General features: G+C 36.1%; 1 protein-coding gene across 4 annotated transcripts in view; it reads right to left on the reverse strand.

The window, feature by feature from the left end:
* MAP3K20 (mitogen-activated protein kinase kinase kinase 20) overlaps positions 1-22,059 on the reverse strand; it is a 221,045-nt gene extending 198,986 nt beyond the window's left edge. Inside the window, exon 1 of one of the 4 annotated variants that reach the window (XM_023499294.2) lies at positions 21,895-22,059. The gene's annotated coding sequence lies outside the window, so the exon portion shown is untranslated. The other 3 variants (XM_023499291.2, XM_012544823.3, XM_012544824.3) reach the window with 3 other exon arrangements.
* Positions 22,060-23,451: the final 1,392 nt, after the last annotated feature.

Genomic DNA, 23,451 nt, shown 5'->3' on the forward strand with positions numbered 1-23,451 from the left:
CTTCCCCAAATACACAAAAATCTTCACTTTCATATAATAATCATGTCTAACTCAGTTCTTTCTCAGATGACCTATTATTAGATCATGCATCATCAAAGTAAAGTCAGCCATGTTATCTAGCATTTATTAAGCATCTACTAAGTGCTAGGCATTGTGCTAAGCACTGGAATACCAAAAAAAGAAGGTTAAAAAAATCTATAAACAGAAACAAATGAACAGTCCTTGACTTTGAGGAGTTCATGATGGAAAGGGGGAAAACAACTTTTTACAGGCAAGATATATACAGAATAAATTGGAGGTAGTCTCTGAGGGAAGGTGCTAAGAGAAGGCAGATTTTACCTGAAACCAAAGGAAGCCAGGGAAATTAGGAAAAAAGTTCTGGGCATGAGGAACAGTCCATAAAAATGCCTGGAGGAGGGATTTGGAGCCTAGTGTTTGAGGAAGAACATTGGATGGCAAAGCACGTGGAGGAGACACAGTGCAAGAAGAGTGAAGATAGGAAGAAGTCAGGTTATGGAAAGCCTTAAAAGACAGAGAATTTTATATCTGAACCTATAAGGAACAAGAAGTTAAAAGAGTTTATTAAATGGAAGGAAGGAAGGAAGGAGACCAGTGATGTGGTTAGACCTTCACTTTAGGAAGATCAATTTGACAGCCAAGTGGGGAACAAATTGGAAGGAGGAGAGACTTGAGGCAGGGAGAGCAACCAGCAGGCTTCTGCAATTGTATGACATATGTGATGGAGAGCCTATAAAAGGGAAGTTGCAGTGTGAAAGGACAGAATGACATGGTCGGGGAGTAATTAGGGAGGTGGGGTTGGCATATGTAAGAGAATGAGGAATTGAGAATGGCACCTAGGTTTCCAGTCTTGGTGGCTGGGAGAATGGTGGTATCCTTGATAGCAACATGGAACTTGGGAAAAGGGAAGCATTTGGGGAGGGGGAAGATAATGAATTTAGTTTTGAGGGGCAGCTACTTGGTATAGTAGATAGAGTAGTAGCCCTGAAGTCAGGAGGACCTGAGTTCAAATCTGATCTTAATACTTTCTGGCTGTGTGACCCTGGGCAAGTCACTTAACCTCAATTATCCCAGCCAAAAAAAAATATGAATTTAGTTTTGGGCATATAGTTTAAGTCCCCATGTTTGTGGGACTTCCAGTTTGAAAAGACTAATTGGCAGTTGGAGATGAGAAACTGGAAATAAGGAGAGAAGTTAGGGCTGGAAAAAATGGATCTGAGAGTAATCCACATAGGTAAACATATGGGAGGTAATGAGAAAGTGAAATAATATAGAAGTGGGCTCAGGATAGAGACTTGGTATCTCTATGGCCTTTCTTCTCTGGACATATTACTGGATGGCTTGTTTCTTGGTCTCGACATTTCAATTGTATCCAACTCTTCCTGACTCATTTTTGGGTTTTCTTGGCAAAAATACTGGAGTAATTTGTCATTTTCTTCTCCAGTTCATTTTACATATGAGGAAGGATTAAGTGACTTGTCCAGGGTCACACAGCTAGTAAGTATCTGAGACCACATTTGAATTCAGGAAGATGAGTCTTCCTGATTCCAGGTCTACTTCTCCATCCACTGTGTCATCTAGCTATTCCTATTGTTTCTCTACATGTCCATATTCAAGAAATGTATTGGATATTCTGCTAGACTTTGAGTCAGTAGTACTTGGGCTTAGATCTTTATCATTTGTAAACCATGTGACCATGAACAAATAATCTAATTTCTCCATGTCTCAGTTTAGTGATCTGTAAAATGAAGGGGTTAGACTAGATGATTTCTAAGGTCCCTCTCAACCCTAAATCAAAGTTTCTGTGAGCCTAAGATACTGCACTAGGAAACAGAATTAGAAATTTGATTCTGGGTGACTCAGTTCTATGTATGTAGAATCAAATCTTGGGTGGTGGTAGTGAATGACATAGGAGAGAAATAATGGGAAGCTTGGTAGCATAATACATATAACACAAGTCTGGAGACAGGAAGATTCATTTTCCTAAGTGCAAATATGACTTAACCCTCTTTATCTCAATTTTCTCATCTGAAAATGAGTTGAAGAAGGAAATGGCAAACCATTCCAGTATTTTTGCAAAGAAAACCCAAATGGGGGAATCAGACAAGACTGAAAAATGACTGAGCAACTAAAACAAAATCCTCAAAACGACAAGTCTAACATTAACACAAGTGTTCTTTAATGCATATTAGGGAATTTCACCCCACCCTCCTTTTATACAATATCTCCCTAAACTTCTAAATATCAATTCTATATCTAGGTTTGGAATAATTATGGATCTTTTGGATTGCTCCTCAGAGACAGATCCTTCCAAGACCAAGAAAGTCATCTTAAGCCAGGTGTCTGTCCTGGTTTTAGAGTATGAATCCACTTAAAGGCAGGTTTGGGATCTTAGTTTGAATTCCTTGCTCTAGGACCCCAGGATTAGGGGTGTTTAAAAGGATGTTTAAATCCCTAAATTCAATTGGAACATTAGTGGGCTCTAAGAAAGAAACTGACCTCTGAGGGCTGAAATGTTATTTGCCAGGGCATTCATTCCATGATATGATACATTTAGTTAGATGCTTCTTAAAAACTGCTGTGACCCACTTTGAAATCTCAGTATGAGTAGAATCATGCAGTTATTTGAAGTTTTATTAAAACTTAAAAAACAAAGTGATGAGGCCCCATCTGAATTGTGTGGACATTAACAAACCAAGGAAACCTTATGCTTCCTGGAAGACTTCTGGGACCTGATAAAATATTTGAGATTTTGCTGAAAAAAATTTGGCCAATTGAAAATCTTTTCCCTATAAGAACATAAACAAATTTATTAATATGCAATTCTCCCCCAATTGAGTTTTCCCTACTTTATTTATGAACCATTGTTTAAGGTGGTTAACTGAACAATTTATATCTATCAGCACAAGGAAATCTCAGTTGATTTCCAGTTTTAAAAGACTGATTGGCAGTTGGAAATGAGAAACTAGAAATAAGGAGAGAAATTAGGGCTGGAAAAAATGTATTTGAGAGTCATCTACATAGGATGAGTAATAATTTTGGTAAGAATATTATTTGATCAAATAAAGGCAGTTCTGCACAGATTAACTTGGGATTGATTACATAGAGCAGTTGTGTCAGACTCAGAAGTGAATTCCTGAGGGGTCACATTGACCTTAAAATAATTCTATTTTGTATTACTTTTTAAAAATTATTAAAAATTTCCCAATTGTATTTTAATCTGTTTTGGTTGCACTATGGAGTTTTATATACTTGATATCTCTGATGCAGAAGAACCATGCTTACTGTTATTACAATATATGAAGTTAAGGAGGCTTTTCCCATACAGAAGAACAAGTCCATTATCTGTTTCTGGATTTCAGTACTCCAGTTGTCTCCAACGTCACAAAAATTTTAAAACGAAAGTCATTAGGCAGTCAGCATCAAAGTGGATAAAATGCTAGACCTGGAATTAAGAAGACTAAAGTTCAAGTCTTGAGTCAGACACTTAGTTCCGTGAGTCTGGACAAGTCACTTAATTTACTTGCATAAGTTTCCTCGACTGTAAAACAGGGATAATTATAGTATTTTTACCTCTCAAAATTGTTTTAGGATAAAATGAGGTAATATTTGTAAACTTGTAATATTTATAAAATGCTTAGCAAAATGTCTGGCTCATATTAGGTGCTTAATAAATATTCTCTTCCCTATTGTTATTTTATTTTAAAAATTATCTTCATATCTTTTTAAATTATCATATACACATGAATATATACAAATGTACACACACACACACATATATATATATATGTATGTATATGCACACACAGTAATTAAGATTGATGTTGGAGAAGAGTTATTAGAATAATCAAAGAATGATCGATCCAAAGAGTTGCAAACAGTTGATTTTGTGGTTGAAGTCATTCATTCAAGTCAACTGGTACTATTGTATGAGAAAATTATTTTTTCAGCTAATAATTAAACTGTCATCTTATTTTAGAATTTATTTTGCCTCAGGAGTCAAATGAAAAATATGGACCTAAACTGTTTTGTTATAGAAGAAAACCTTAAAGTATTAAGGTATCAAATTAAAGTTTTCATTTTTCAGGGTTTTAGGGGTTTATAATTTTTTTTATCTTTTGCCTTTTTCAGTTAATTGATGGTCAGTACATATATTTGGTTTTTAGGATTCATTCTTATCATAAAAATAGAAAAAATGCAAAGGTATAGCACGTTGAAAAATAAGAAAATCTCTATAGACTGACTTTCAATTTATTGACACATAATATTAAGGAATAAGTGACACATTGAATTCCAAGTATTTAAAGAAATCATTCAACTCTCAGGAACTTAAAAAAAGACCTCTCAATTATCAACTTCTTACTAATTTATACACATAAAAACCAAATACAGACAATTTTATGATTTAATTCAATCTTTCTATTTATGACTTCTGTCTCTGGAGTTATTTCAGCAGTAGAACTCAGAAAATTTTGTTTTTCACACTCTTGCTTGGAATTGCATCTTAAAATACCAATAATCAGAAAAGACCTATAAGTCTTTCTGGTTATTAAGCATCCTTTACACTCATAAAGTACCTCAAAGTCCCATCTACTTCACCAATCATCACTCAGAGTACATAGGATTTTGCACTAATGTCTGTTATAAAAAAGACTTGAAGAAATAGACAACACAATTTCAAGAATATGGTACTTCCAAACCCAGTAATTTTGAAAATCTGAATAATTTTTTCTCATTACACATTAATTACTCTCCTAACTACCTTAATTATATAATATTATTAGACTTTTTTGGGAAACCCTTATTTTATAGTAACTCCTTCAGTTCTTTGCATACTCTGACTTTAAACTGTTAAGACATAATGACAGACTTTATGAATAACTTTTGGATCTTGGTCTTCACATCTACCTTATCCTGTTCAGAAAGCTTCAACAATAAAGGTAAAGCTGTAGCGATACTGCTCATGTAGTCATAAGAGTACTGACTTTGGAGTAAGAATGTCTACTTTCTAATCCTATCTTTAGCACTTATCACCACTTGGTCACCAGATAGTACAGTGGATAGATCACATGGTTTAGATTCAGAAAGACTTGAAGTCAAATCTGACCTCAGATATGCCCTAGATGTGTGTCCCTGGGCAAGTAACTTCTGTTTGCTTCAGTTTTCTCATCTGTAAAATGGGGATAACAATTGTACCTATCTGCCAGGGTTGATGGTAGAATTAAATGGGATGATAATTGTAAAGTACTTAGTACAGTGCCTGACACACAAGCAGGGGCTACATGAACGGCGACTATTAATATCACCTATGTGATCTTAGGAAAGTCACTCTGTAAAAAGTTCCCTCTATAAAATGAGGACTGACTCTAAATCCAGAACTCTTCTCAATGGTAATGCTATCTGTCTCAATGAAACTAATCCTGCCTTTTTTTTTTTTTTTTTTTTTTTTAAATTTCTTCCTTTTACTGAAGTTCTAAGACAGCTACTCTCTTTAGGTCATGTTCTCAAGTATCTTAACTGTGAATCTGTATTGTCCTGCACATGACTAGAGCCACTATAAATTTTTGTTGCATAATATCAATAGGGTTTTCACTGTGGAAAAGCAAATATTCTTTTTCTCCCTAACTAGTTTGTTATTCCATTCACCATAGTGAATATTCCAAACCTTTCCATCCCATTTCAATTCTCCCATGGCACTCCCTACTCCTACTTTGTTAGCCAAGAACTTCACACAAAACTTTCACTAAAAGCTCTCTTGCTGCCCTCCTCATCTCACATCAATTAGATATCTTACCTATCTGCTCCACCCTGTTTTCACATGAATTGCTAAGACAAGTATTTATATTCTTGATCCAGTTCTCCTCCTTTTTCTCTAATAGATTACCCCTTTTTCATTCCTATGTTCTCCCTTATCATTATTCTCTCATCTACTGGTTCCTTCCCTGCTATGTGTAAACAACATGCTAATGTCTCTTCTGTCCTTAAAACAGACACACACACACACACACACACACACACACCCCTTCACTTGATCCTATATCTCTATTCCCCTTCTTCACCAAACCACTAGGAAAGCCACTAATAGCAGCTGTCACTTCTTCACCACTCATTTTTAAACCCTTTGGAAGCAGGCTTCCAACCTCAACTTTAAAAATGAGCTCTTAATTGCCAAATCTAATGTCTCAGTCCTTATTCCTCTGAACTTCTTGATGTCTTAAACAATATCATCTCTCTCTCTCTCTCTCTCTCTCTCTCTCTCTCTCTCTCTCTCTCTCTCTCTCTCTCTCTCTCTCTCTCTCTCTCTCTCTCTCTGTATGTGTGTGTGTGTTGGTCTCTGTCTCTCTTTGTGTCTGTCTGTCTGTCTGTCTGTCTCTCTCTCTGTCTCTGTGTGTCTGTGTCTATCTCTGTCTGTCTGTCTCTATCTCTCTCTCTCCTTCTCTGTCGTCTTTTTCTGTTTCTGTCTCTCTTCTTCCTACCTCCCCCATTTTTGGACATATTAATTGGTTATTTCATAGGCCACTTAAACTCAAGATGACCTAACCTGAACTCACCTTTCATCCCAAACTCTCCCTTCTTCTGAACTTCTTTATTAAATATGAGGGATGGCACTATTGTCCCCGTCAACCAGATTCACAACTTCAGTGTCAGTCTGAACTCCTCACTAACAATCACTAACTAATGTTCCATAACTAACTCCTCACTAACAATCACTCAAATCTATTGCCAAATCTTTTTGTTTATATATTCTCATCTCCCAATACATTCCTTTCTCTCCACTCTCAGCCACCACCCTGATGTTGACCCTCATTACTTCATCCCTAGACTACTGTGACAGCCTTTTCCTTGGTATCCCTATCTCGTCTCACTTCATTCCAATTCATCCTTCATGTAGATACCAAAGTTATTTTTTAAAAGGTAGGTCTGACTCATCAATCCCCCTCCATTTAATAAGTTCTTAGTAGCTGCCTGTTACCTCCAGGATTAAAAATAAAGTATGCTGACAGCTAAAGTTCTTTAAAACCTGGCTTTGTCCACTAAAACCAGGTTTCTTTTATTTTACTCCCATTGATTTACTCTATGATCCAGCTACACTGGGTTACAACCAATCTCTCCACTCTGTGCCTTTTCACCCATGCCTGGAATGCTCTCTGTGCTCATTTCCAGTAACTGGATTTTCTAATTTCCTTCAAAGTCTTTGTTCAAAGTCTTCCTTCAGCAAGAGGCTTTCTAGGTTTCCCTTCCTCTCCCTGTTAATGTTTTGCCTCAAAGATTACTTTTTATTTATACTGCAAGGCAAAGTAATTTGCAGGTAGTTTCTTCAATTGGAAAAGGGACTTCTGAAAGGCAAGAAACACATATTCCTCTCCGCCCCCCCTCTTTTTTTGTATGCAAAGCATTTACCTTGGTACCTGGCACCTAGTAAACATAAAATAAATCCTTGATAATATAAAGTTCTAAGACAATTCCCAAAGGACTTATAATGAAAAATGCTATCCACCTAGAGAAAGGACTGATGATGTCTGAATGCATTTTGAAGCATATCTGTTTTTTACTTTTTTGTGTGTGATTTTTCTTTTATTTGGGGGGGGGGGATGGTAGCTTCTATTTTCTTTCAAAACATGACTAATATGGAACTATAGTTTGCATGACTGTATATGTATAACTTATGTCAAAATGCTTTCTTAATAAGAGGAGAGAGGAAAGAAGAAAGAAGGGAATTTGGAACTCAAAACAACAATTTTACTAATGTAAAACATTAACAAAATGAATGTTAAAAATTGTTTCCTATATGAAATTGGAAAAAGTAAAGTATTTTTAAAAATAAGAAAATAAAATAAATGATTGCGGACTGAGACAGTTGTAGTCTTTCTCCTTCAAGCAAATCCAATAGATGAAAATTCAAATATCTAAAAAACCCACCAAGCAAAGAAATAAATTTCAAGTGTTTTGATGAATTTTTCAATATTTTCAGTTTAAGATACTCCTGTTAGGAGATAATATTGTGCTGATTGCTCGAGGCCCCAGAACACTGCATAGCCTCATAGAAGAGCTAACTCTATAATCACTCAAAAGACTTTGGGTCATTTATCCATACAGGAAAAAACAATGGATAACTCTGTATTGTCCAAATATCAACATGGATTTGTACAGATCAAGATTGTTGATAAGTATGTATAACTGGGACAGACAGTACCAATAGAAAAGAATTGGGTAAAGGTTTGTATGGAAGGAAATATTCCAAACTACTTTAAGCAAACTGAAAAGCTATCTTATGACTTTAAGCTTCCTATGATAACAAGGAATATCTTTCAATTTTAAGATTACTAATATTGCTGTATGATAGAGAGATATAGAAACCAACACTTCCAAAAAATAAACGTGAGTATCCCACAGAGGTCAAAGGAGACACGTAGTGGGTGTAAGAAAATTATACCATTACCAATGAACAAACTTCAAAGAAGAAGAGTATGAGATGTCATCAAAAAATTATATACTAGAAAGAGAAGATGGGTTGGTCATGTGGTAAGAGGAAAAATGACAGGTAGACAGCCAAAGTACTCTACTGATTCATGAGTTGTTGGAAGAAAATGTATAAGGTCTTCAGGACTTGAGTTGTCACTGTGGTCAACTTTTAGCAGGACAGAGTTGTTTCCCAGAGCCCATATACATAGTAGTATTTAATAAATGTTTACTGGCTAACTGCAATAGACAAGCATTGCAGAGGTAAGCAGCAATCTTCATTGTTGAGAGTAATTCCAGAATAGATGGAATCAAGCTTCACTTGGGAATTTGAGAGGATCCTAAATTTCTGGTTGGGCATTTTTCTGAATAATTATATTTTTTCTTCCATTTTTAAACTATACCCATATATTCATCCTCCCAGAGAGCCTTTGTTTTCAACTTTAATCTTGGAATGTTTCATAAGACAAGCAATACAAATGTTACTACCCATAGGCATAAAATGTATTATAATTTTTAATTAATTAGAATAGGGAATACATAAGAGATACCATATCTAACCTCTTGTACTTCCATTATTCTCATTTCCTTGTTATAAAGATAATCATGATGATAAGGAAAAAACTGGCATAAAATTTGGGAGTTTTATTATATGATTTTTTGCATCTCTAAAACTTTACTACTTAATTACTGTTCTGCAATTTAAAATTCTCTGATATAAGGAGGGATCAATAAATGACATGCAAATTAATGTCACTGGATATCTAAGAATTTTATTTTATAAACATAAAGATACCATTTTTTAGTGCAATCAATTAGTATTCTAATATAGTTAGATAGCAATGGACAAGGTTTTTTATTGCACTCAGAAAAAAAAAAGTTTGTAGAGAATATACAAATTATCTGTTTCACTGGAGACTTAGAGCTGAAAGTAACCTTGGAGGTCACTTAATCCAAGACTTACTTTACCAAAAACTATCTCTATAATATACCCAAGTGGTCATAGAACCTTTAAGAAAAGGATAATTAAGAAATAAATAAATAGTAAATTTTAAAGAAGCAGAGGGAGGACCACCTATGGTAACATGATATGGAGAAATACTGTCTCTGGCACAATTTGGTTGTCTGAACGCCATTAAATCATCTAACTTTTCAAAGTTTTAAGCAAATCTGTAAGATCTTAAGTCACAATTGAGTTACTAACCTGCAGTAGATAGATTTTCCAGATCTTGAATTCCCTACAATAATGGTTAATGATGATCACAGGTCCATGTGTATACAGAGATGTGTGCATACTCAAATAGTAAGTTTTGCTTTATGACAATCCTAAATTTACTTTTTAGGAAACTTTAGTACCCCATTATCCCTTCCCCCCCTTAATGCATATCTAAGTGGCTTAACAATTAAAAATAATAAGGGAAGCAAGATGGCACAGGGGAAACTCAAACACTTACTAGTTTGTGATCCTGGATATGTCACTTAACCATATTTGCTTCAGTTCCCTCATCTGTAAAATGAACTGGAGGAGGAAAAGACAAACCACTCCAGTAGCCCTGCCAAGAAAACCCTAAATAGAATCACGAGAAGTACATATAATTGAAACAACTGTAAAACAACAACAACAGTGACAATCATAAGAATAGGGTTTTGTGGTAGAGAAATTCAGGTCTCAAATTTCAGTGTCTAGAAGCATTATAACACTATTATAGCAATAAAGAGGTGAATAGTATCCTATTGCAGGATAATTCCTGTTTTTCTGGACCAAGCCATTTTGACTATATTGCTATGAAAAATTCAAAACAGAAGATATTTATCATGATAGTCTAATCTGTTGCAGAAGAGCATAACTATATTTAACAGACAGCAGATTGCTTGCCATCTTGGGGAGTGGAGGTAGAAAGGAAGAAAAAAATGGAAAAGAAAATCTTATAAAAGGGAATGTTGAACACTGTCTTTACACATAATTGAAAAAAATAAAAGAAAATACTATTAAATAGAGGAGCGGGGGGAAGAAAAGAAAAGGAAGAAGAACATGACCAGCAGCACACCCAAAACAGCATACCCAGCAGACAGCTGGAGTTTTTTGTTTTTTGTTTTTTTTTCAGGTGGAGAAATATATGTTTCCATTGGATGCTTTAGATTCTACAATCAGAGACATTCATGTTTCTGAACAGTTTGTACTGCCTGTCCACATTTTTGGACAATAAACAATTGTCCTGAATATTAGACACACATTCTATGGCAAATTGAACTTGATTTTAACTTCTGATAGTAAAAACCCTAACAACACTTTGATGTTCAAATGGAAAAGCAACCATTTTGAAAATTGTGACAGCATTGCTAACTACATATGTTCTTCTGAATACTACACGTTCAAACATGCAGTAATTAGGTATGCCAGATGAGCTTGTTTCTGGGTGATTTCAGAGGGGTACTGTATTCTTTTTGAGGTGATGAGATAAACTATAATTCTATTAGAGATAGTCCTTTCTTTCTCCTTCACTGGAAGAAACCTAATTTGTTTTGTGATTACCTAAAAACATGAGTATAACCTGTATTGAATTTGGGGAGTTGTATAGTTCTTTTGAATCATTCTGTATATATCCTAGAAATAATATTTTAACTTCAGTATTCTATCCAAGTCATTTTTTGTATTTTTTGCTTCCCAAGAATTGAAAATGTATATTACAAATAACAATGGAGAGAAAGAAAGAAAGGTATGAGGGGATTGTGACTAAGCAAAAGGAACTATGAAGAAGTGGATAAAGGATGTCATCAAAGAAATATACAAATAAAGAAGATGGTTTGGTCACAGGAGAAAGATAAGGGATATCTAAAGAAAGCTGCCCACTTGACGCATCCTCCATAGCAAAAGAAAATGAGAAAGATACTCAACAATTATGTGGATTCTTTATAGAAAACACTGGCAAGTATAAGAAGGCTGCAACTTACATAACTGGAGAGAACACACAGATCCTTTTAATTATTTCATTATTTGTGTATGGGTACACCAAAAACTCATTAGAATAAGCTGGAATTTTGGAAATAATTAGTAGCACAGGCCAGAGTAACTAACCAACTTCAATTTCACAATGTTCTTGAATAGGTAATGTAAATATATATATATATATATATATATATATATATATATATGTTATATATATATATATATATATGTATGGGATTTCTAAAAAGGGATATATTTTAATGCACTACTTTCATTTTTTTTTACTAGAGGTAGATATCAATTAACCAACAAGTATTTTTTAAGTATTGTTATTTATTAAGTGCCATCTCAGGCACTGTGATAGTTGCTGAGGATACAAGTAGAAAGAATAAAATAATAGCTTCTCACACTAAACTTACATTTTAATAGAAGAAAGCGCTAGTATATATAAAAATATGTACCATGTAAACATAGTTATATGTACATATATATTTATATAATATAGTTAAATTGATACAATGTATCAAGCAACATGCTATTTTTACATATTACCCAACTAAATTAGGTAAATACAGTGATACAATGAATAACGATGTCTAGGATATCAGAAAGTAGAGTTACATCATAAAAATACCATTTTGATAGAGTTTGCTACTGACACTAAAGCTACACTAGTCAAGAGAAAACAAACATTTCATTTGTTGGTTTATTTATTGCACAATAAATTGATATACTTTATGGTACAGTAATCCTGCTAGACTCTTTATTAAGGATTTTGGAGGGGACAGAATACAGCAGGTTATATAATTATGGATCATACACTTTGAGGTTCAGAAAGCAACTCACTGAAAAGTGGGTAGAAAAGACAAGTATCTGGAAGTTATCAGTAAGTTCAAAGTGGTGTCCATAGCTTCCATCATCTTTACTTCAACCTATATTTTGCCACTCATCCTATGTTACCTCAACACTTGATTTTTCCCTATAATGGATTTACATCTGATGTAGAAGCTTGAGCTAAAGTTAACATATAAGATTAAAATTGAGTTTAAGCAAATCTTTAAATAGTTATAGCTAGAAAGGTACTAAGATCTTTTTAAAAGATGACAGATCATATCAGAGAGCAGATAGATCTGATATGGTTACTGTAAGAACAATTGAATTTTTTTCCTACATCTAGCTAAGCTACTGATAAGAGAAAGCCTGGAATTAAGATTTCTACTCAACTACAAGAAAACAAAACAAAGTAAAGACTATCTGAGAGCAAATGCAAAGAAAAGGGAAAAATATTCATTGAGGCGTCACATCGTCATTATATTAGAGGGTTATCACATAGTCACAAGCCTTTATTCTTCCTGCTTGCCCAGGAGGCAAGAGTATACACAAAGAAGTGAAAGTGAAGACAGCAGGAACTTTCCAGCTGACCCAGAATGCTAAATTCACCAGAGATTGTCTCTCTCAGTACTACTACCAATCCAAGCATAATGAAAAGACTACTTCCTTTATGGGTAGGTTCTAGCATCACATTCAGCATAGGAAAATAGGAGAGGTGGCCAATAGAGAGGACTGATAGGACTTGAAATCAGAAAGCACTCGTTTGAAATCTTGTTGTTGTTCAGTCATTTCAGTGGTGTCTTACACTTTGTGACCACATTGGGGTTTTCTTGGCAAAAACAAATGAGGGATTTTCCATTTCCTTCTCTAATTCCAGATGTGGTTAAGTGACTTGCCCAAGGTCAATCCTGCCTGACACTGTGTGATCCTGAACAAGTCATTTAACTTTTTCTGTGCCTCAATTTTGTTATTTATAAAATAAGGGGGATTGGTCTCTAAAATCCCTTTTAGCTTTAAATTGTAAATTGATTACAATTCTGTGAGACCACAGAGGTACTGGGACTTAAAGGAATGATAATTTCATGCCTTTTATCTCAGAATCACTCAAAAGTAGACTTACACAGTGAAAATGCTTCCACTATTTTAATTATAATTTTTCTTTCTTTTGGCTTAGCATATACAGATGAATGTGTACACATTTATTATATAACTGCATTCTCTGTGGCAAGGAGAAGATAGTCATAGTGTCTGCTAGAAGCAATATGTTCAGTTCTGAATATTACATTTGAACATGGAGTCATTTGAATCTGAAATGTGTCAAGAAGAAGGAAACAAGAACAATAAGATGCAAATGAAAAATGAGTGAAGAAAGTCTGTCTTAGAAGAAAAATTAGATGTTTTCCTTATAGTTCAAGAGAACAGAACTAAGAACAAATGGGGGAGAGTTAAAAGGAGGCAGTCCAGTATAATATAAAGAATTTCCTAACAATTGAAGCTATTCAACAACAAAATGGGCTATCTTGTGAAAATGTGAACTCCTTGTTATTGGAAGTGTTCAAATGGAGGATGGACTATCAGATGTAGAAGATATTCTAGCATTTGATAGGGGAGAGGAAGGAATGAATTAGGAAGGAAAGATGAGAAGATCTTTAAGGTCCCTTCTGATTTTAAGAATGTGATCTAGCAGTGGGGTGTGAGTAGTGAGTGTGATCTCTCATGGATGCAATAAGAGCTTTATGCATTCCCAAAGAAGCCCAGTAATAGCTATCATAATGGTATGGTCTATATATCATTTAGGATTGAAGTAGTGAATCCTGAAAGCCATATGGGAATTTTTTTTTCCTACAAGTCTTCTCTCACATTCTCCAAAGATAGAGAGCAAAATATGCTTTTAAAGTCTTAAGGTGACATTAAAGCTTAATGAAGTTTCTGTTTTGTTTTGTTTTGTTTTTCATTTCTTGGATCCTAACTCAATTCTGCATTCTTCACTATTGAACTACATCATGCTGATCTAACACTGCAAGTCTAGGCCAAGGTCAGGCTGGGCTCTCCAGGATGTGTGGGCCATTATTAAGACATGAGAGTGTAGTTTTAATGCTATAAAGGGCCTTAGAAGCTTTCTGGTCTGACTCTCTTATTCTACAGATGAGGAAACTGATACCCAGAGAGGTAATCTAACTTGCCAGGACAAAGGAGAGGATTTGAATCCCAAATCCTCTGCCTCTGAGTACAATTCTCTTGAAACTCTATTTCACTGCTTCATTTCTCCCATGACTTTTGACACTTGATTTAAAATTATGGTCATGACAGATTTCTCTTTCTTTCTAATTCCCCTCAAAACAAGATCATACTAAACTATCCTAAGTCCCACCAGGTTTAAGTTATGATCTCAGGGTCATAACTTCCCCTATTTATATAACCTATGAGTTCTTTCTGGCTCTTTCTCAGATTCTTTATATAGATACTAAGTGCATTAATAAAATCTCTTACAGATCAGATTTTATATTGGAAAACAACTTATCCCATACTTCCCATACTAGAAACAAACACTGCAGTATTAATGTATATATGTCCAATTTAGAAACTTATCTCCCTATACTCTTATAGTCCTTATCAGGGTTTAAGCAACAGATTATTTTAGAATATGATGATATTAAAAGACAAGAGAGGAATTAGCTCCCAAAAAACACATGTATAGCAATAGGACAGAACACTTTTACTCAGTAGGCCTCCTTCTGGGTGGAGTGGGCAGATATCTAGATAATACTATACTTGATCTTAGCCCAAAAGCCGAGAATCAATGGCAGATACATACATGATATAATTTGAATGGCACAGAATACAATGATCATCAGTCTAAATTGCCTGATGATTTATCAGAAGCTAAAGTTACTTTGGAAGGAAGAGGGTTTCTCTCATTGGAGGACTTTAAAGAGTGGTTGGATGTGCCTTTGGCATATAATTTAGAGTTCTTTATACAAGTAGAAGACAGATTAGATAGCTACTGGCCCTTTCAATTTTAAAATTCCTTTCAATTTTAAAATTCTACAGTTCTGTTGTAGGAAATACTCTAGGGCAGATAGCTCCTTTAACATCATTGCTTCCTTTGTAATACCATGTATTGTACTTTATACACTTAATATTATTTTAATATGAGGTTCATAGTCTTCACCAAATAGCCTGAGTTCATCTCTCTCTGTCTCTCTCTTTCTCTCTTTCTCTCTCTCTCGCTCACACACACACACACATAGACACACAGACACACAGACACACAGACACACACACAGACACACACACACACTTTTTTTTTAAAGGGAAAAAAACTTTCCTAGGAATAGAGAAACCTCTTGGTAAGGAAGTTCAGATTAAGAGTAAGCAAATAGATTTCAAAGGCAATTCAAAGAACTGTAGAGAATCTCAGTGTTGGAAGGAATCTCAAAAACCATAACATCTGCATATGATTCTCTTTAAAATATATTGTTGTTGTTCAGTTATTTCAGTCATGACTGATTCTTTAAGATCCCACTTGTGCTTTTCTTGGCAGAAATACTGAAGTGCTTTGTTATTTCCTTCTCTGAATCATTTTACAGATGAGAAAACTGAGGCCAATAGGGTTATATGACTTGCTCAGGATCACCTAGCTAATAAGTGTCTGAGGTCAAATTTGAACTCGGGTCCTCCTGACTTCAGGCCTGGCATCCTATCCACTATATCACTTAGCTGCTCTTCTCTATTCCTGACTCCTGGCAAGTAATCACCAGGTGATCATACAGCTTTTCCATAAAGACTTTGAATGAGGCAAAAATCACTACTTCTAAGCAGCCCCCTCTACTTTCAGATATCTCTAATTGTTAGGAAAGAGGTTTTCATTGCTGTTGTTTTGTTTTGTTACTTATCATTTTGGTTTTCCCTCAATCCTCTGCATTAAATTTAAATCTATCTCTGCAATATCTTCCCATTTTTTCTAGTTCTGCCTATTGGGATCCATGTGACAGTCCTTCATCTGTATAAATACAAACAGTATGTCTTGTTTAAATCTGCTGTTCTTGAAGTTAAATGTTTTCAGTTCTTTCAGCTGATAACAAAATAACTGCAATTAATTTGAGAGAAATCAAATGACCTGCTCAAGGTCACACAGCTATGAAAAATCTGAGGTGGAATTTGAATTTAGGTTTTCTTGACTTTTCAGTCCACCATTCTTACCTTCTGTGCCATCTAACTGACTCGATTGAACATCCTATGGCATGGCCCACAGTACTCACATTCATCACCTTTTTCTGGGCATGTTCCAACATAGAGACCTCAAGGGCCTTTTGGTCTAATCTCTTCACTTTACACATGAGGAGACTGAGGTTACAGTGGTAAAGTGACCCAAAAGTAAATCCTGAGGCAGGTTTTGAGAGTCTCCAAAATCAATACTGTTTTTGTACTGTACTATATCAGGATATAGTACCTTTTGTACCATAATCTAATTTCATATTAGCTTTTTCCACTGCTATGATATAGCTGAATTATATTACTCTTACTCTGAATGAAGCTAGATAGTGCAGTAGAGGGAGTGACAGAGTTAAGGAGATCTGTGTTCAAATTTGGCCTAAGATACTAGCTGTGTGATCCTGGATTAGTGACTTAACCCTATTTGTGTCTATTTTCTTCTCTGTAAAATGAGCTGGAGAAGGTAATGGAAAACCACTGCAGTATCCTTGCCAAGAAAATCCCAAATGGGATCACAAAAATATGGACAGTACTGGAACAAGTGAACAATAAGAAAATGTATTAGAACCCCCAGATCTCTTGATCACATAAATTACTGTATAACCATTCTACTTCTATCTTATAATTATGGAATTATTTTTGAAGTATAAAATTGACATTTTTCTTTATTAAATTTCATTATATTTGATTTAGCAAATTGTACAAACTTGTCCAGATACCTTGGGATCTTGACCCTGCTATCCATTCATCTTAGTTTCACATGACCCAAAATTTGATACCTACTCCTATATGTCTTTATCTAAGTCACTGTCAAAATGTCAACTAGTCCAGGAACAAAATCAGTAAAAAGAACATATTCATGGCACCCTTCTCTCCAAGATGATCTGCATCTATTGAATTTTTCTTTTTGTAGTAGTATTTTCTCCAATGAGAAGACTTCCTCAAATTCTGTTCCACTAGTTCCACAATCCTGAACATACATTTTTAGGGGAACTCCCAGAGCCAACTCTATTAAAGAAAAAAAAAGACTAGTATTGGATACCAAACTGATCAAACTCTGAGGGAACAGAAGTGCATAGTCAGCATTAGGCACTACAAATCTAATGCTAACTACAGAGTCATATTGGCAAGACAAATCTGAAATCATTCTCTACTTGCTTTTACATCAACTGATAAGATCCATATTCTGACACAGCATCTCCCACTGAAACATTTTTGGGGAAGTATTTTCCTTTCAAGCTTCCCCTTGCAAGGATGTTCATCAACTGACAAGTTCTTTTTACTAGGAATATCTCCCAATTCTATAAGAGTAAAAATTTTGTAGACTTATTATTTTTTTTTTACTAATAACAAGGACTTTTCAGAGCAATGTACATTTTTCTTGATTTAAAGAATTTAATTATGTGGGTGGATACAGAGAATGCACTGGCTAACTAGTCAACTTGCACCTAGTAGGGTCTTAATAAGTATTAACTGAATTTAATTGAAGTGACCTGTGCATCAGCAAGAACTAGTTCTTCAGGGTTTCTTAGAAGAGAGCAAGGCCCTTAGGGTATATGACACAGGATAGGTAAATTTTAATTGGGCATAGAAGAAAGGAAAAAGAGTCTGGAGCATGGAATCCAGCTAAGGGAGATACTAAACACTTTGGAGGCAAAATGAAGGCACTAGTGGTAGGATGAGGAGAAAGAAACAAGGCTAATATTAATGTCAAGTTCATCACTTTAACAAGATAGCCCAGATTTAAAACTATACCCCTCAAAATCATCTCATCCTCAAGTTGTTTTGTTTTTCTTTTGCATGAAGATCAATTTCATACTTTCCTAAATACTTGGATTGATTTGCCATCAATCTCAAGCTCAACTCTGATTGTAAGAAAAGTTGTAAACACTTTACCCTATAAAAACTCTTTAAGATTATTTAGCTATTGATCCAATAAGCTTCTGACACATACTGGCTGTGATGGTGAGTAAATCACAACCTCTTGGAGCTCTAGCCAGATTTCTTATACTATAAATTGCAAAGAAGGTGTTGACCTTCATTAGTAGAGAGAATTTCCTCATCTGGAAGTTTCCTCTATCAATAAAATTTCAATTCTGGTTTTTATTCCTAACCTGCTGTTATAGCAAGCAGTTGTGCTAGGAAATACTAAGAAATATTAAGAATATGCACCTAAACTTCAGATTTTCATAACTTTCCTCCCAAAGCAGGTATGGCTTTCTAGTCACTGCAGATAAATATGAAGGGTATATAGATTGAATTTTTCCACTAACACCAGTATGTGAGATCTGGGAAGACAGTTGAAGAGGGTTCATACCTCAAAAAAAAGGCATTTTCCCAATCCTCCTACCCAAACCAGACTAAGATTGGCTTTGATCCCTTGGGATCAATAGAAAAATGATTGTTAAACTATTGAATGGAAAAAAATGCAAAACAGATGATCTGAATTATTACTTTCAATTCCAGGTGCTCAACATTCAATTATTTTGTTCTAAGGATTTTAGGAGTATTTGCATAATTATCTCCATTAAAACTTGTGATGCTTCTTTGACTTCATGATCTGGATTCACAATCTCATTAGATAACTTCATTAGAATCAGAAGTCTGCTTCACTTTTGCACTCAACATTCTTTTGTTGTTCAGTTGTGACTGACTCTTTGTAACCCCTTTTGACATTTTCTTGGCAAAGATACTAAAATGGTTTGCCTTTCCTTCTCCAGTTCATTTTACAGATGAGGAAACTGAGGCAAACAGGGTTTCCTGAACCCTGGCTGAGGTCAGATTTGAACTCACAAAAGACGAGTTTTCCTGACTCCAGGTTTAGAGCTCTATCCACTGTTCTACTTAGTTGCACTTATTACCATAATAGCTTTCCTTCTGGTTTCTCTTCCTGTTATCCCCATTCTAATTTCTCAAGTGCTTTCTCTGATAATTAGATTGTTCATTCCACACCCCGATTACTTCAGTTTAAAATTTCATAACCCTGTCAAAGTCAGTTTCTCTGCTCATTCCAGATAAGCACACTGCCAATATATTGCCAATAGCACTCACTCTTGTGCTAACTTAAAATACACAAGACTATTTGCCAAGTTTCCTTATTTGGCAAGAAGGCTCCTTGGTTCCCAAGATCTCTGACCATCCATTTTTAGACCCAAATTTTTGTACTTAATATTTAGATATTGCTCTCAGGCTTTAAAATATCCTGACACTCCCTTCAATGTTAGGGGAAAGTAAGTTAATTACTAGTTGCTTTACTGCTAAAGAGAAATCTTTGTTGTTCAATTATGTTACCATCCATTCAAGAAAATATGCAGGTTTGCCAAAACTGAGGAGCTAAATACCAATTCTCCTTTCTCTGGTTAAAAAAGTAACACATTCACTTTAAGAAAGTTACACTGCAAAAGAAACTTCATACATATGACTTTAATACATATTAATTTACAGAGTTGCAATAAAGTTTATGCAAAATAGTCTGGATAGAGAAACAAAAGTCATAATTTCCACACCTAAAGATGCTCCTATCAACTTCCATGACCCTCGGCAAGTTGCTTCAAGTTTCTGGGATTCATCTCTAAAATGAAGGGTTTGGAGTCCATGATTTCTAAGCTACCTTCCAAATTAGAGAAAATTCCGTAATTCTGTAAAATCTCTCACTAGTGAAATACGAGTTTAGAACAAAGGTTCTACAAGGGACCAGTGCTATAATTATAATGCAGTCATCTCTTTTGTCTGTGAAAATTAAAAAGGAATGAAACTTCCTCAAATGGACCTGCTGTACAGGAAAAAAAAATCAACCAATCCCCAATGTCTTTATTGTCTGTTTCTGGAGTATTTCAAATAAGGCCAAGGGAGGGGTTTGAATTTGGATATTTTGAAATCATCAAGATCATTAAAATAAACATAGGTTTTAATAGAGAAAACAGTTCATGGAAAATCCCAACCATACACAAAACTACACAAAACATGGAAGTTAATTATTGCCACATTTTTGGAATGGTCCAAACTTCTTGTCAGTTTCATCTTACTAAAAGCAACAGTAATAAAAATAACTATATTGGACTTACATGAAGAGAATTCCAAAATATTTCATAAACACTGATTCTTAAACCCAACAATTTTTTGACAATAACTTTATTTTCTGAGGACAATTCATTGTTATCAAAATATCTATTAAGTTTTACAAAAGATGAAAGATCAGTTAGATACAGAATCCCATGTAGTTTAGGTTTTCAGAAAAAGTATAAGGTGGATGAATTCACTTGATATGAAAACACCAGACTCAATCCCAAAGATCAGTATGACTACATAATATTGCTTCATTTCTGAAACTTGAAAAGAAACCTCAAGATTTGGGGTATGGAGAAGACACCAAAAAAAAAAAGTTTTCCTTTGTTTAAGATCAGAGGAAGAAGCCAAAGTTCCTTTTTATCGTCCTAATTTTGCAGTAATCTACAATTATTTAATGCACCTACTCTTACAGGATTATGAAGGACAAGTAAGTCTTCACTTAGAGGACATGCTGCCCCAATTTGACAGGCACAAAGTTGCCTTAACAAAACTAAACAAACGACAAACTACAAAGTCCTTTTTGTTAATTTGTTTTGTTTATGTTTCTTTTGCTTTCGATAAACGTACTCTTTCCAAAATTCTTTCTGTGAGTTAGGTTCACGAAGAAGAAAAGCCCGGTACCTCCCCAAAGCAGTAAGGACTGGAGCCAGGGAGAGGAGGGCTAGAATGCCGGCAGAAGGGAAGCAGAAGAGAAGAGAGAAAAACTGTAGATAGAATATGCAAGAAAGTTGGAAGCTTCCTCCAGTCACACTCACGAATTCACTTGCTCTGTTAAGTGCTGGGGACTTCAGGAAAGTGCTTTAAAGGATGGAAAAAGCTGAAAGTGTAGCTCATTCTTGGCCTGCGTTACCTCTCCAGGAGAGAAGGCGAAATTTGCACTTCACATCAGGAAACTTTGCCCGGCCCGAGCCAAAGTCAAGGCCGGCGTCCGGACATTGAACTCCCTAGTAATCAAAGTTGCGTCAGGAGTTCCCCTGATTCCCCTTTTCTTTTTTGAGCTCTCCACTCGATTCCCAAGGTCTGGCCCCAGTCTGGGAAGTTCCCTCTCGCAGCTGCCAAGTGGATTGGCACCCGCAGCCGAGAACTCGGGAGCCTTATTCTCTCTCCTACCCCCGCACCCACTCTTTGGAGAGGCCCCCTCTGGCCTCCAGTACCCGACAGCCTAGGCGCATGCTACAGTCCCGGCCGAGGCCTAGAACAGAGCGGTCCGATGCGCGCCTCTGGCCTGGGAAATAGTGTCAGTAAAAGGATCGACCCCCTCCTTGTAGGCAGTGGTCACTGGTGCCTCTGCCTAGAAGCTGAGGACATTGGCAGGACCCCTCTCGTCTCTTCCCTCCATCCCACACGCTGCTTACCTGCCTCCCCCTCTGGACCTAGCCTCAAGAAACTCGGCTCCAGGAGCGGGGCGAACCCGGCTGGGAGCGAGCAGCAGGCGGCTGGCTAATGCGAGCTCAAGCGGAGGGTCCGAGGCGGCGGGAGTTCTAGGCAGGCAGTGCGAGAGCCGTGACTCTCCCACGCTTCCGCTTCATGTCAAAGAGTTAAACATTCCGCCTCTCTTACCCGCTCCAATGAGGAAGCTACAGTCACAGCAACAGCACCACCTACCCTCTGGCAGAAGCTATGACCCCGGCCCGGAATCTCAGGACCCGGCACTGGCCAAGTTCTCCCCTAGACCTCCCCTACACCTCTCATTGTTCTTACCCTCCATCCTCTGGCAAGAAAGAAGGCAGCTGAAGTTGAGGAAATTCAGAGGAGCAGCTTTAACAAGTCCAAGAAGTCTTGAGATGTGGAAAAATCGGTCTGCGGCCGGCTCCCAGACATGCTAACCAAAACCATCCCTTTGAGATTCCCTCCTCCTGGTTCCAAGCCGAAGCATTGCTGAGCTTTTTCACCTTGACATTACAGAATAAAAACCATCTAAACTCCAGCCCCTAGACTGCGGAAGCTAGCAGTGAAAGGTGCAGGTTCAATAAGAGTTAGAGCAGAAATATTATAGAGCTCCCTGTAGACTACAGGGTGAGGAAAGGAAGAAAACAGAGAGAAAAAAAAATCCCATTGATTTCCTTTCACTCTGCTATAAACAGGTATTTTTGGAAGGTACACCATACATTTCATCAATAACATTTTATAAATATTCTGAGATTGGTGGATCTGCGCTCTCCTCCATGACGGTACTTCCACCAGAGCACACCAAAAAGAAATCCATCCATTCCTTATATTTTGTGCAATTCTTGTCCTGTCCTATATAAATCTGTTTATATAAGATCTATCTAATATTCAAGGAAATTTTCTTTTGAAAAGTCTCTAGACTATGAATTTGTTATTGTCAATTCTTTGTTTTCCAAGAAGACTTGTCTATGACAAGTGAAATATTGACTTATGGATGAATTAGATTTAAGTGAGACAGATTTACACAAAGTCATAGAATTTCACTTTCTCTTCTAGAGTCAGGGAAGCCCACCCAATGATAAAACAACAGTTAAGAAAAGGAATGATGGTCCTAGATGCAATGGATAACCTTGATGGCTTTGTTATCTGACCAAGCTCTAAGTGTCCCGCTTAAGCCATCTTCATGGTCTATTGAAATAAATTATTCTCATTTTATCATTCTGTTGGAGAAGTCTTCTCATGCTTGGAGTAGACATCCCCCTAATTCATTAACCAGTTTGAGGTCCATCAGTTAACCCTCAGCCTAGTTTAACCCATTCTTGAGAAAGTTTACTGGATGTGATGTGCATATTACAGCTTCTTGAAGCCATAAGCTTAAGGGCATGTAGTTACCAAAGATGAATGAGCAGCCCTGAAAAGGCCTTGGCAAGCCCTCAAACCAGAGGATCTAGTGCTCCTTAAATACCACTCCCCAGACATTGAGTGGATACTTATGGCACACCCAGGCTGTCTGCTCAAAAATG

The sequence above is a fragment of the Sarcophilus harrisii genome, chromosome 3 (assembly GCF_902635505.1).
Source record: "Sarcophilus harrisii chromosome 3, mSarHar1.11, whole genome shotgun sequence".
NCBI lineage: Eukaryota > Metazoa > Chordata > Mammalia > Dasyuromorphia > Dasyuridae > Sarcophilus > Sarcophilus harrisii.